The 13,378-nt window shown below is 41.6% G+C and overlaps 8 non-coding genes across 8 annotated transcripts; all 8 read right to left on the reverse strand.

Annotated features, from left to right (window-relative positions):
* Positions 1 to 88: 88 nt before the first annotated feature.
* Positions 89 to 160, reverse strand: TRNAP-UGG (transfer RNA proline (anticodon UGG)). Its single transcript has one exon. It is a non-coding gene; the product is annotated as a tRNA-Pro (tRNA).
* A 2,315-nt stretch (positions 161 to 2,475) lies between these two features.
* TRNAP-UGG (transfer RNA proline (anticodon UGG)) lies at positions 2,476 to 2,547 on the reverse strand. Its single transcript has one exon. It is a non-coding gene; the product is annotated as a tRNA-Pro (tRNA).
* A 1,970-nt stretch (positions 2,548 to 4,517) lies between these two features.
* On the reverse strand, positions 4,518 to 4,590 carry TRNAV-CAC (transfer RNA valine (anticodon CAC)). The gene has a single exon. It is a non-coding gene; the product is annotated as a tRNA-Val (tRNA).
* Positions 4,591 to 4,862: 272 nt separating this feature from the next.
* TRNAP-UGG (transfer RNA proline (anticodon UGG)) lies at positions 4,863 to 4,934 on the reverse strand. The gene has a single exon. It is a non-coding gene; the product is annotated as a tRNA-Pro (tRNA).
* Positions 4,935 to 6,904: 1,970 nt separating this feature from the next.
* On the reverse strand, positions 6,905 to 6,977 carry TRNAV-CAC (transfer RNA valine (anticodon CAC)). The gene has a single exon. It is a non-coding gene; the product is annotated as a tRNA-Val (tRNA).
* A 272-nt stretch (positions 6,978 to 7,249) lies between these two features.
* Positions 7,250 to 7,321, reverse strand: TRNAP-UGG (transfer RNA proline (anticodon UGG)). The gene has a single exon. It is a non-coding gene; the product is annotated as a tRNA-Pro (tRNA).
* Positions 7,322 to 9,291: 1,970 nt separating this feature from the next.
* TRNAV-CAC (transfer RNA valine (anticodon CAC)) lies at positions 9,292 to 9,364 on the reverse strand. Its single transcript has one exon. It is a non-coding gene; the product is annotated as a tRNA-Val (tRNA).
* A 2,669-nt stretch (positions 9,365 to 12,033) lies between these two features.
* TRNAP-UGG (transfer RNA proline (anticodon UGG)) lies at positions 12,034 to 12,105 on the reverse strand. The gene has a single exon. It is a non-coding gene; the product is annotated as a tRNA-Pro (tRNA).
* Between the last annotated feature and the right edge of the window lie 1,273 nt (positions 12,106 to 13,378).

Genomic DNA, 13,378 nt, shown 5'->3' on the forward strand with positions numbered 1-13,378 from the left:
CAAAGAATTATCCACTACTGCAAAGAAAAAATTGATGTTGGTTTTGAAACGCAAACTTCAAAACAACTTGAAAAGAGTACCAAGAAAAGGGCTCGTCCGGGATTTGAACCCGGGACCTCTCGCACCCAAAGCGAGAATCATACCCCTAGACCAACGAGCCCTCAAAATCCTCTTACCTCTCAAAAGCTAATACCGGCTCTAAGCCCGCAATGAAGATCATGCTGGTATCTTTATGATGCTTGGTCTGTGAAAACGCATGAAAGTCAGTCTCAACTTACCCTTTCTCAAACGATAGCACTATCATTTACAAGTGTCTCCTTTTATTCCGTCCCAGCTTTGGACACGTCTTACAGGAAGTCAGCCCTTATTTATATATTTCTGCAGTGGCTGAAGCTTAATGAGAAAGAGTAACAAGTTGTTCATAACAACATAAGAAACACATTGTGCATTTTCTCTCAAATACTCCTTCACTTTGTGCCAAAAGAAATACCAAGGTGAATACCTAGGCCACAGATTCAAGCTAAAGATCTTCCTGCTGAATGCAAGGCGCAATAAAAACTGCATATCGCTGGACTAAAGCATTCCTTGCATAGCCTCTAACATCATAACATAACTGAGCTGCTAGCAGCAAGCTAACCAATACCTTTCTGAAATGAGAATGACATGTGCTTATCTGCTCAATCAGTGCTCAATCAGGCGAGATTTAGAAAAGGTGGAAAGGGTCCAAGTGGATGCCCCTTCCTTTTTAGGGTGGGTCCTGCTGACTATCATAGGATTGCTTGTAAAAGTGGTCAGGGTCAGAGGAAAAGCTGCCAACACTTCTTAGCGTTCTCTATAGATGCAGCCATTTTCTGTGACTGTAATTTCGGCCTTTTCCCAGAAGTCTCTATTCTGCCTATGCAAATTAACAAAAGCAGTGCTTATTCCTCACTTGCTCAAATGTCCTTCCTTTCCAGAAAGCTCTGATTAAGCATGCTTATTTTCTTTTTCTGGGATATTTTAAATTGTTTCGCTGTCCAGTCTGTGGCAGTAGAAAGCTGCTTATGATGCCAGGTTTTGATGAATCCCCAAGGTACAAGTACAGAGGAATATATCAGTCTCTAGGATATGGAACTTTTAGCTAACACATCACAATATGTGATGCTTGCCAAGAAAACACTACATTCTGGAGCGCTGATGATCAGAACATTCTGCTCCTGAAGGATAGAAAAGACAGCTTGATTGAAATAAAGTCTGTTTATATTGACGCTCTCTCTCTCCCTATATATACATACATGCATACACACACACACACAGGTATGTCATGCATTTCTTCAGATTTGTTTCAACCATTTACCATTTATTGGAGAATCCCTACTTTTCAAGTGACTGCAAATGAAGTCATCTCTGGCACTTTTTGTGCAAAGTAAGAGACACACATGACACCTTATTATAAATGTCATCGGTTTCTTTGTTACTGTGTACTTTCAAAGCATGGGGCTTTCACACGTCAGGTAAACCTGATTACCACTACACAACAAAAGCAGATGCAGCTTTCTTATCTATGTCGTGATAGAACAGTTGTGAATTGAGTAGAAGAAGGGCCCTGATGTGATACTTATTACATGCAGCCTGTAAGATAGTCAAACATGCAGGCTAGGAAGGAAGATGCAAATATCAATGTATTAGAAAAACACCTAAAGGCGAGTGATATGCTTTCATTCATGCATGGCTAGGAAAAATCGCCATACTGTTGCAAACATTCTTACACCACCAACTGGAAATAAATGATTCTGACATTAAACGTAAAGGTGACAATGCATTTGTATCATCACCTTGAGAAGGATCATCTTGGAATTGAGCCGAGGGCCTCTGCACTCAAAGCCAGAAACACTCCACTAAAATAAGATTCCTGTTGGTGCCAACAATTCTCCATGTTAATGCTTGTTCTAGGTGAGCAGTGAACCGATTGCAGGGCTCTTTTGAAAGCAAGGTCTGAGAACCAACAGATACATCCACACGCCGATTACTTTAGTGTTTTGAGAGAATTCCCTTTCTTGGAACGAGATTGCATGAAATAATCTTCAGGGCTTGGACAATTCCATGGCAAAACGGCACCTATCAACATTGTAGCCAACACAATATAACAACTGTTTCTGCCCGGTTTCGAACCGGGGACCTTTCGCGTGTGAGGCAAACGTGATAACCACTACACTACAGAAACAGATACCTACAGTTGATTTTTCTGTAATGAAACTGCTCCGAACTGGCTATTCCATGGGCCTCTGGCTTTAGATTTCTTTCATGCAACCTGCCCGACATCCCTAGCTGAACGCTCGTACATGCCATGCAAGACCAGATGTTTGGTATTAGCTCAGACTGGGCAGGGCTGAAGCATGAGACTCTAGCAAAGAATTATCCACTACTGCAAAGAAAAAATTGATGTTGGTTTTGAAACGCAAACTTCAAAACAACTTGAAAAGAGTACCAAGAAAAGGGCTCGTCCGGGATTTGAACCCGGGACCTCTCGCACCCAAAGCGAGAATCATACCCCTAGACCAACGAGCCCTCAAAATCCTCTTACCTCTCAAAAGCTAATACCGGCTCTAATCCCGCAATGAAGATCATGCTGGTATCTTTATGATGCTTGGTCTGTGAAAACGCATGAAAGTCAGTCTCAACTTACCCTTTCTCAAACGATAGCACTATCATTTACAAGTGTCTCCTTTTATTCCGTCCCAGCTTTGGACACGTCTTACAGGAAGTCAGCCCTTATTTATATATTGCTGCAGTGGCTGAAGCTTAATGAGAAAGAGTAACAAGTTGTTCATAACAACATAAGAAACACATTGTGCATTTTCTCTCAAATACTCCTTCACTTTGTGCCAAAAGAAATACCAAGGTGAATACCTAGGCCACAGATTCAAGCTAAAGATCTTCCTGCTGAATGCAAGGCGCAATAAAAACTGCATATCGCTGGACTAAAGCATTCCTTGCATAGCCTCTAACATCATAACATAACTGAGCTGCTAGCAGCAAGCTAACCAATACCTTTCTGAAATGAGAATGACATGTGCTTATCTGCTCAATCAGTGCTCAATCAGGCGAGATTTAGAAAAGGTGGAAAGGGTCCAAGTGGATGCCCCTTCCTTTTTAGGGTGGGTCCTGCTGACTATCATAGGATTGCTTGTAAAAGTGGTCAGGGTCAGAGGAAAAGCTGCCAACACTTCTTAGCGTTCTCTATAGATGCAGCCATTTTCTGTGACTGTAATTTCGGCCTTTTCCCAGAAGTCTCTATTCTGCCTATGCAAATTAACAAAAGCAGTGCTTATTCCTCACTTGCTCAAAGGTCCTTCCTGTCCAGAAAGCTCTGATTAAGCATGCTTATTTTCTTTTTCTGGGATATTTTAAATTGTTTCGCTGTCCAGTCTGTGGCAGTAGAAAGCTGCTTATGATGCCAGGTTTTGATGAATCCCCAAGGTACAAGTACAGAGGAATATATCAGTCTCTAGGATATGGAACTTTTAGCTAACACATCACAATATGTGATGCTTGCCAAGAAAACACTACATTCTGGAGCGCTGATGATCAGAACATTCTGCTCCTGAAGGATAGAAAAGACAGCTTGATTGAAATAAAGTCTGTTTATATTGACGCTCTCTCTCTCCCTATATATACATACATGCGTACACACACACACACAGGTATGTCATGCATTTCTTCAGATTTGTTTCAACCATTTACCATTTATTGGAGAATCCCTACTTTTCAAGTGACTGCAAATGAAGTCATCTCTGGCACTTTTTGTGCAAAGTAAGAGACGCACATGACACCTTTTTATAAAAGTCATCGGTTTCTTTGTTACTGTGTACTTTCAAAGCATGGGGCTTTCACACGTCAGGTAAACCTGATTACCACTACACAACAAAAGCAGATGCAGCTTTCTTATCTATGTCGTGATAGAACAGTTGTGAATTGAGTAGAAGAAGGGCCCTGATGTGATACTTATTACATGCAGCCTGTAAGATAGTCAAACATGCAGGCTAGGAAGGAAGATGCAAATATCAATGTATTAGAAAAACACCTAAAGGCGAGTGATATGCTTTCATTCATGCATGGCTAGGAAAAATCGCCATACTGTTGCAAACATTCTTACACCACCAACTGGAAATAAATGATTCTGACATTAAACGTAAAGGTGACAATGCATTTGTATCATCACCTTGAGAAGGATCATCTTGGAATTGAGCCGAGGGCCTCTGCACTCAAAGCCAGAAACACTCCACTAAAATAAGATTCCTGTTGGTGCCAACAATTCTCCATGTTAATGCTTGTTCTAGGTGAGCAGTGAACCGATTGCAGGGCTCTTTTGAAAGCAAGGTCTGAGAACCAACAGATACATCCACACGCCGATTACTTTAGTGTTTTGAGAGAATTCCCTTTCTTGGAACGAGATTGCATGAAATAATCTTCAGGGCTTGGACAATTCCATGGCAAAACGGCACCTATCAACATTGTAGCCAACACAATATAACAACTGTTTCTGCCCGGTTTCGAACCGGGGACCTTTCGCGTGTGAGGCGAACGTGATAACCACTACACTACAGAAACAGATACCTACAGTTGATTTTTCTGTAATGAAACTGCTCCGAACTGGCTATTCCATGGGCCTCTGGCTTTAGATTTCTTTCATGCAACCTGCCCGACATCCCTAGCTGAACGCTCGTACATGCCATGCAAGACCAGATGTTTGGTATTAGCTCAGACTGGGCAGGGCTGAAGCATGAGACTCTAGCAAAGAATTATCCACTACTGCAAAGAAAAAATTGATGTTGGTTTTGAAACGCAAACTTCAAAACAACTTGAAAAGAGTACCAAGAAAAGGGCTCGTCCGGGATTTGAACCCGGGACCTCTCGCACCCAAAGCGAGAATCATACCCCTAGACCAACGAGCCCTCAAAATCCTCTTACCTCTCAAAAGCTAATACTGGCTCTAAGCCCGCAATGAAGATCATGCTGGTATCTTTATGATGCTTGGTCTGTGAATACGCATGAAAGTCAGTCTCAACTTACCCTTTCTCAAACGATAGCACTATCATTTACAAGTGTCTCCTTTTATTCCGTCCCAGCTTTGGACACGTCTTACAGGAAGTCAGCCCTTATTTATATATTTCTTCAGTGGCTGAAGCTTAATGAGAAAGAGTAACAAGTTGTTCATAACAACATAAGAAACACATTGTGCATTTTCTCTTAAATACTCCTTCACTTTGTGCCAAAAGAAATACCAAGGTGAATACCTAGGCCACAGATTCAAGCTAAAGATCTTCCTGCTGAATGCAAGGCGCAATAAAAACTGCATATCGCTGGACTAAAGCATTCCTTGCATAGCCTCTAACATCATAACATAACTGAGCTGCTAGCAGCAAGCTAACCAATACCTTTCTGAAATGAGAATGACATGTGCTTATCTGCTCAATCAGTGCTCGATCAGGCGAGATTTAGAAAAGGTGGAAAGGGTCCAAGTGGATGCCCCTTCCTTTTTAGGGTGGGTCCTGCTGACTATCATAGGATTGCTTGTAAAAGTGGCCAGGGTCAGAGGAAAAGCTGCCAACACTTCTTAGCGTTCTCTATAGATGCAGCCATTTTCTGTGACTGTAATTTCGGCCTTTTCCCAGAAGTCTCTATTCTGCCTATGCAAATTAACAAAAGCAGTGCTTATTCCTCACTTGCTCAAATGTCCTTCCTGTCCAGAAAGCTCTGATTAAGCATGCTTATTTTCTTTTTCTGGGATATTTTAAATTGTTTCGCTGTCCAGTCTGTGGCAGTAGAAAGCTGCTTATGATGCCAGGTTTTGATGAATCCCCAAGGTACAAGTACAGAGGAATATATCAGTCTCTAGGATATGGAACTTTTAGCTAACACATCACAATATGTGATGCTTGCCAAGAAAACACTACATTCTGGAGCGCTGATGATCAGAACATTCTGCTCCTGAAGGATAGAAAAGACAGCTTGATTGAAATAAAGTCTGTTTATATTGACGCTCTCTCTCTCCCTATATATACATACATGCGTACACACACACACACAGGTATGTCATGCATTTCTTCAGATTTGTTTAAACCATTTACCATTTATTGGAGAATCCCTACTTTTCAAGTGACTGCAAATGAAGCCATCTCTGGCACTTTTTGTGCAAAGTAAGAGACACACATGACACCTTTTTATAAAAGTCATCGGTTTCTTTGTTACTGTGTACTTTCAAAGCATGGGGCTTTCACACGTCAGGTAAACCTGATTACCACTACACAACAAAAGCAGATGCAGCTTTCTTATCTATGTCGTGATAGAACAGTTGTGAATTGAGTAGAAGAAGGGCCCTGATGTGATACTTATTACATGCAGCCTGTAAGATAGTCAAACATGCAGGCTAAGAAGGAAGATGCAAATATCAATGTATTAGAAAAACACCTAAAGGCGAGTGATATGCTTTCATTCATGCATGGCTAGGAAAAATCGCCATACTGTTGCAAACATTCTTACACCACCAACTGGAAATAAATGATTCTGACATTAAACGTAAAGGTGACAATGCATTTGTATCATCACCTTGAGAAGGATCATCTTGGAATTGAGCCGAGGGCCTCTGCACTCAAAGCCAGAAACACTCCACTAAAATAAGATTCCTGTTGGTGCCAACAATTCTCCATGTTAATGCTTGTTCTAGGTGAGCAGTGAACCGATTGCAGGGCTCTTTTGAAAGCAAGGTCTGAGAACCAACAGATACATCCACACGCCGATTACTTTAGTGTTTTGAGAGAATTCCCTTTCTTGGAACGAGATTGCATGAAATAATCTTCAGGGCTTGGACAATTCCATGGCAAAACGGAACCTATCAACATTGTAGCCAACACAATATAACAACTGTTTCTGCCCGGTTTCGAACCGGGGACCTTTCGCGTGTGAGGCGAACGTGATAACCACTACACTACAGAAACAGATACCTACAGTTGATTTTTCTGTAATGAAACTGCTCCGAACTGGCTATTCCATGGGCCTCTGGCTTTAGATTTCTTTCATGCAACCTGCCCGACATCCCTAGCTGAACGCTCGTACATGCCATGCAAGACCAGATGTTTGGTATTAGCTCAGACTGGGCAGGGCTGAAGCATGAGACTCTAGCAAAGAATTATCCACTACTGCAAAGAAAAAATTGATGTTGGTTTTGAAACGCAAACTTCAAAACAACTTGAAAAGAGTACCAAGAAAAGGGCTCGTCCGGGATTTGAACCCGGGACCTCTCGCACCCAAAGCGAGAATCATACCCCTAGACCAACGAGCCCTCAAAATCCTCTTACCTCTCAAAAGCTAATACCGGCTCTAAGCCCGCAATGAAGATCATGCTGGTATCTTTATGATGCTTGGTCTGTGAATACGCATGAAAGTCAGTCTCAACTTACCCTTTCTCAAACGATAGCACTATCATTTACAAGTGTCTCCTTTTATTCCGTCCCAGCTTTGGACACGTCTTACAGGAAGTCAGCCCTTATTTATATATTTCTTCAGTGGCTGAAGCTTAATGAGAAAGAGTAACAAGTTGTTCATAACAACATAAGAAACACATTGTGCATTTTCTCTTAAATACTCCTTCACTTTGTGCCAAAAGAAATACCAAGGTGAATACCTAGGCCACAGATTCAAGCTAAAGATCTTCCTGCTGAATGCAAGGCGCAATAAAAACTGCATATCGCTGGACTAAAGCATTCCTTGCATAGCCTCTAACATCATAACATAACTGAGCTGCTAGCAGCAAGCTAACCAATACCTTTCTGAAATGAGAATGACATGTGCTTATCTGCTCAATCAGTGCTCAATCAGGCGAGATTTAGAAAAGGTGGAAAGGGTCCAAGTGGATGCCCCTTCCTTTTTAGGGTGGGTCCTGCTGACTATCATAGGATTGCTTGTAAAAGTGGTCAGGGTCAGAGGAAAAGCTGCCAACACTTCTTAGCGTTCTCTATAGATGCAGCCATTTTCTGTGACTGTAATTTCGGCCTTTTCCCAGAAGTCTCTATTCTGCCTATGCAAATTAACAAAAGCAGTGCTTATTCCTCACTTGCTCAAAGGTCCTTCCTGTCCAGAAAGCTCTGATTAAGCATGCTTATTTTCTTTTTCTGGGATATTTTAAATTGTTTCGCTGTCCAGTCTGTGGCAGTAGAAAGCTGCTTATGATGCCAGGTTTTGATGAATCCCCAAGGTACAAGTACAGAGGAATATATCAGTCTCTAGGATATGGAACTTTTAGCTAACACATCACAATATGTGATGCTTGCCAAGAAAACACTACATTCTGGAGCGCTGATGATCAGAACATTCTGCTCCTGAAGGATAGAAAAGACAGCTTGATTGAAATAAAGTCTGTTTATATTGACGCTCTCTCTCTCCCTATATATACATACATGCGTACACACACACACACAGGTATGTCATGCATTTCTTCAGATTTGTTTCAACCATTTACCATTTATTGGAGAATCCCTACTTTTCAAGTGACTGCAAATGAAGTCATCTCTGGCACTTTTTGTGCAAAGTAAGAGACGCACATGACACCTTTTTATAAAAGTCATCGGTTTCTTTGTTACTGTGTACTTTCAAAGCATGGGGCTTTCACACGTCAGGTAAACCTGATTACCACTACACAACAAAAGCAGATGCAGCTTTCTTATCTATGTCGTGATAGAACAGTTGTGAATTGAGTAGAAGAAGGGCCCTGATGTGATACTTATTACATGCAGCCTGTAAGATAGTCAAACATGCAGGCTAGGAAGGAAGATGCAAATATCAATGTATTAGAAAAACACCTAAAGGCGAGTGATATGCTTTCATTCATGCATGGCTAGGAAAAATCGCCATACTGTTGCAAACATTCTTACACCACCAACTGGAAATAAATGATTCTGACATTAAACGTAAAGGTGACAATGCATTTGTATCATCACCTTGAGAAGGATCATCTTGGAATTGAGCCGAGGGCCTCTGCACTCAAAGCCAGAAACACTCCACTAAAATAAGATTCCTGTTGGTGCCAACAATTCTCCATGTTAATGCTTGTTCTAGGTGAGCAGTGAACCGATTGCAGGGCTCTTTTGAAAGCAAGGTCTGAGAACCAACAGATACATCCACACGCCGATTACTTTAGTGTTTTGAGAGAATTCCCTTTCTTGGAACGAGATTGCATGAAATAATCTTCAGGGCTTGGACAATTCCATGGCAAAACGGCACCTATCAACATTGTAGCCAACACAATATAACAACTGTTTCTGCCCGGTTTCGAACCGGGGACCTTTCGCGTGTGAGGCGAACGTGATAACCACTACACTACAGAAACAGATACCTACAGTTGATTTTTCTGTAATGAAACTGCTCCGAACTGGCTATTCCATGGGCCTCTGGCTTTAGATTTCTTTCATGCAACCTGCCCGACATCCCTAGCTGAACGCTCGTACATGCCATGCAAGACCAGATGTTTGGTATTAGCTCAGACTGGGCAGGGCTGAAGCATGAGACTCTAGCAAAGAATTATCCACTACTGCAAAGAAAAAATTGATGTTGGTTTTGAAACGCAAACTTCAAAACAACTTGAAAAGAGTACCAAGAAAAGGGCTCGTCTGGGATTTGAACCCGGGACCTCTCGCACCCAAAGCGAGAATCATACCCCTAGACCAACGAGCCCTCAAAATCCTCTTACCTCTCAAAAGCTAATACCGGCTCTAAGCCCGCAATGAAGATCATGCTGGTATCTTTATGATGCTTGGTCTGTGAATACGCATGAAAGTCAGTCTCAACTTACCCTTTCTCAAACGATAGCACTATCATTTACAAGTGTCTCCTTTTATTCCGTCCCAGCTTTGGACACGTCTTACAGGAAGTCAGCCCTTATTTATATATTTCTTCAGTGGCTGAAGCTTAATGAGAAAGAGTAACAAGTTGTTCATAACAACATAAGAAACACATTGTGCATTTTCTCTTAAATACTCCTTCACTTTGTGCCAAAAGAAATACCAAGGTGAATACCTAGGCCACAGATTCAAGCTAAAGATCTTCCTGCTGAATGCAAGGCGCAATAAAAACTGCATATCGCTGGACTAAAGCATTCCTTGCATAGCCTCTAACATCATAACATAACTGAGCTGCTAGCAGCAAGCTAACCAATACCTTTCTGAAATGAGAATGACATGTGCTTATCTGCTCAATCAGTGCTCAATCAGGCTCGATCAGGCGAGATTTAGAAAAGGTGGAAAGGGTCCAAGTGGATGCCCCTTCCTTTTTAGGGTGGGTCCTGCTGACTATCATAGGATTGCTTGTAAAAGTGGCCAGGGTCAGAGGAAAAGCTGCCAACACTTCTTAGCGTTCTCTATAGATGCAGCCATTTTCTGTGACTGTAATTTCGGCCTTTTCCCAGAAGTCTCTATTCTGCCTATGCAAATTAACAAAAGCAGTGCTTATTCCTCACTTGCTCAAATGTCCTTCCTGTCCAGAAAGCTCTGATTAAGCATGCTTATTTTCTTTTTCTGGGATATTTTAAATTGTTTCGCTGTCCAGTCTGTGGCAGTAGAAAGCTGCTTATGATGCCAGGTTTTGATGAATCCCCAAGGTACAAGTACAGAGGAATATATCAGTCTCTAGGATATGGAACTTTTAGCTAACACATCACAATATGTGATGCTTGCCAAGAAAACACTACATTCTGGAGCGCTGATGATCAGAACATTCTGCTCCTGAAGGATAGAAAAGACAGCTTGATTGAAATAAAGTCTGTTTATATTGACGCTCTCTCTCTCCCTATATATACATACATGCATACACACACACACACAGGTATGTCATGCATTTCTTCAGATTTGTTTCAACCATTTACCATTTATTGGAGAATCCCTACTTTTCAAGTGACTGCAAATGAAGTCATCTCTGGCACTTTTTGTGCAAAGTAAGAGACACACATGACACCTTATTATAAAAGTCATCGGTTTCTTTGTTACTGTGTATTTTCAAAGCATGGGGCTTTCACACGTCAGGTAAACCTGATTACCACTACACAACAAAAGCAGATGCAGCTTTCTTATCTATGTCGTGATAGAACAGTTGTGAATTGAGTAGAAGAAGGGCCCTGATGTGATACTTATTACATGCAGCCTGTAAGATAGTCAAACATGCAGGCTAGGAAGGAAGATGCAAATATCAATGTATTAGAAAAACACCTAAAGGCGAGTGATATGCTTTCATTCATGCATGGCTAGGAAAAATCGCCATACTGTTGCAAACATTCTTACACCACCAACTGGAAATAAATGATTCTGACATTAAACGTAAAGGTGACAATGCATTTGTATCATCACCTTGAGAAGGATCATCTTGGAATTGAGCCGAGGGCCTCTGCACTCAAAGCCAGAAACACTCCACTAAAATAAGATTCCTGTTGGTGCCAACAATTCTCCATGTTAATGCTTGTTCTAGGTGAGCAGTGAACCGATTGCAGGGCTCTTTTGAAAGCAAGGTCTGAGAACCAACAGATACATCCACACGCCGATTACTTTAGTGTTTTGAGAGAATTCCCTTTCTTGGAACGAGATTGCATGAAATAATCTTCAGGGCTTGGACAATTCCATGGCAAAACGGCACCTATCAACATTGTAGCCAACACAATATAACAACTGTTTCTGCCCGGTTTCGAACCGGGGACCTTTCGCGTGTGAGGCGAACTTGATAACCACTACACTACAGAAACAGATACCTACAGTTGATTTTTCTGTAATGAAACTGCTCCGAACTGGCTATTCCATGGGCCTCTGGCTTTAGATTTCTTTCATGCAACCTGCCCGACATCCCTAGCTGAACGCTCGTACATGCCATGCAAGACCAGATGTTTGGTATTAGCTCAGACTGGGCAGGGCTGAAGCATGAGACTCTAGCAAAGAATTATCCACTACTGCAAAGAAAAAATTGATGTTGGTTTTGAAACGCAAACTTCAAAACAACTTGAAAAGAGTACCAAGAAAAGGGCTCGTCCGGGATTTGAACCCGGGACCTCTCGCACCCAAAGCGAGAATCATACCCCTAGACCAACGAGCCCTCAAAATCCTCTTACCTCTCAAAAGCTAATACCGGCTCTAAGCCCGCAATGAAGATCATGCTGGTATCTTTATGATGCTTGGTCTGTGAAAACGCATGAAAGTCAGTCTCAACTTACCCTTTCTCAAACGATAGCACTATCATTTACAAGTGTCTCCTTTTATTCCGTCCCAGCTTTGGACACGTCTTACAGGAAGTCAGCCCTTATTTATATATTTCTGCAGTGGCTGAAGCTTAATGAGAAAGAGTAACAAGTTGTTCATAACAACATAAGAAACACATTGTGCATTTTCTCTCAAATACTCCTTCACTTTGTGCCAAAAGAAATACCAAGGTGAATACCTAGGCCACAGATTCAAGCTAAAGATCTTCCTGCTGAATGCAAGGCGCAATAAAAACTGCATATCGCTGGACTAAAGCATTCCTTGCATAGCCTCTAACATCATAACATAACTGAGCTGCTAGCAGCAAGCTAACCAATACCTTTCTGAAATGAGAATGACATGTGCTTATCTGCTCAATCAGTGCTCAATCAGGCGAGATTTAGAAAAGGTGGAAAGGGTCCAAGTGGATGCCCCTTCCTTTTTAGGGTGGGTCCTGCTGACTATCATAGGATTGCTTGTAAAAGTGGCCAGGGTAAGAGGAAAAGCTGCCAACACTTCTTAGCGTTCTCTATAGATGCAGCCATTTTCTGTGACTGTAATTTCGGCCTTTTCCCAGAAGTCTCTATTCTGCCTATGCAAATTAACAAAAGCAGTGCTTATTCCTCACTTGCTCAAAGGTCCTTCCTGTCCAGAAAGCTCTGATTAAGCATGCTTATTTTCTTTTTCTGGGATATTTTAAATTGTTTCGCTGTCCAGTCTGTGGCAGTAGAAAGCTGCTTATGATGCCAGGTTTTGATGAATCCCCAAGGTACAAGTACAGAGGAATATATCAGTCTCTAGGATATGGAACTTTTAGCTAACACATCACAATATGTGATGCTTGCCAAGAAAACACTACATTCTGGAGCGCTGATGATCAGAACATTCTGCTCCTGAAGGATAGAAAAGACAGCTTGATTGAAATAAAGTCTGTTTATATTGACGCTCTCTCTCTCCCTATATATACATACATGCGTACACACACACACACAGGTATGTCATGCATTTCTTCAGATTTGTTTCAACCATTTACCATTTATTGGAGAATCCCTACTTTTCAAGTGACTGCAAATGAAGTCATCTCTGGCACTTTTTGTGCAAAGTAAGAGACGCACATGACACCTTTTTAT

The sequence above is a fragment of the Triturus cristatus genome, chromosome 8, assembly GCF_964204655.1.
Source record: "Triturus cristatus chromosome 8, aTriCri1.1, whole genome shotgun sequence".
NCBI classification, from domain to species: Eukaryota; Metazoa; Chordata; class Amphibia; order Caudata; family Salamandridae; genus Triturus; species Triturus cristatus.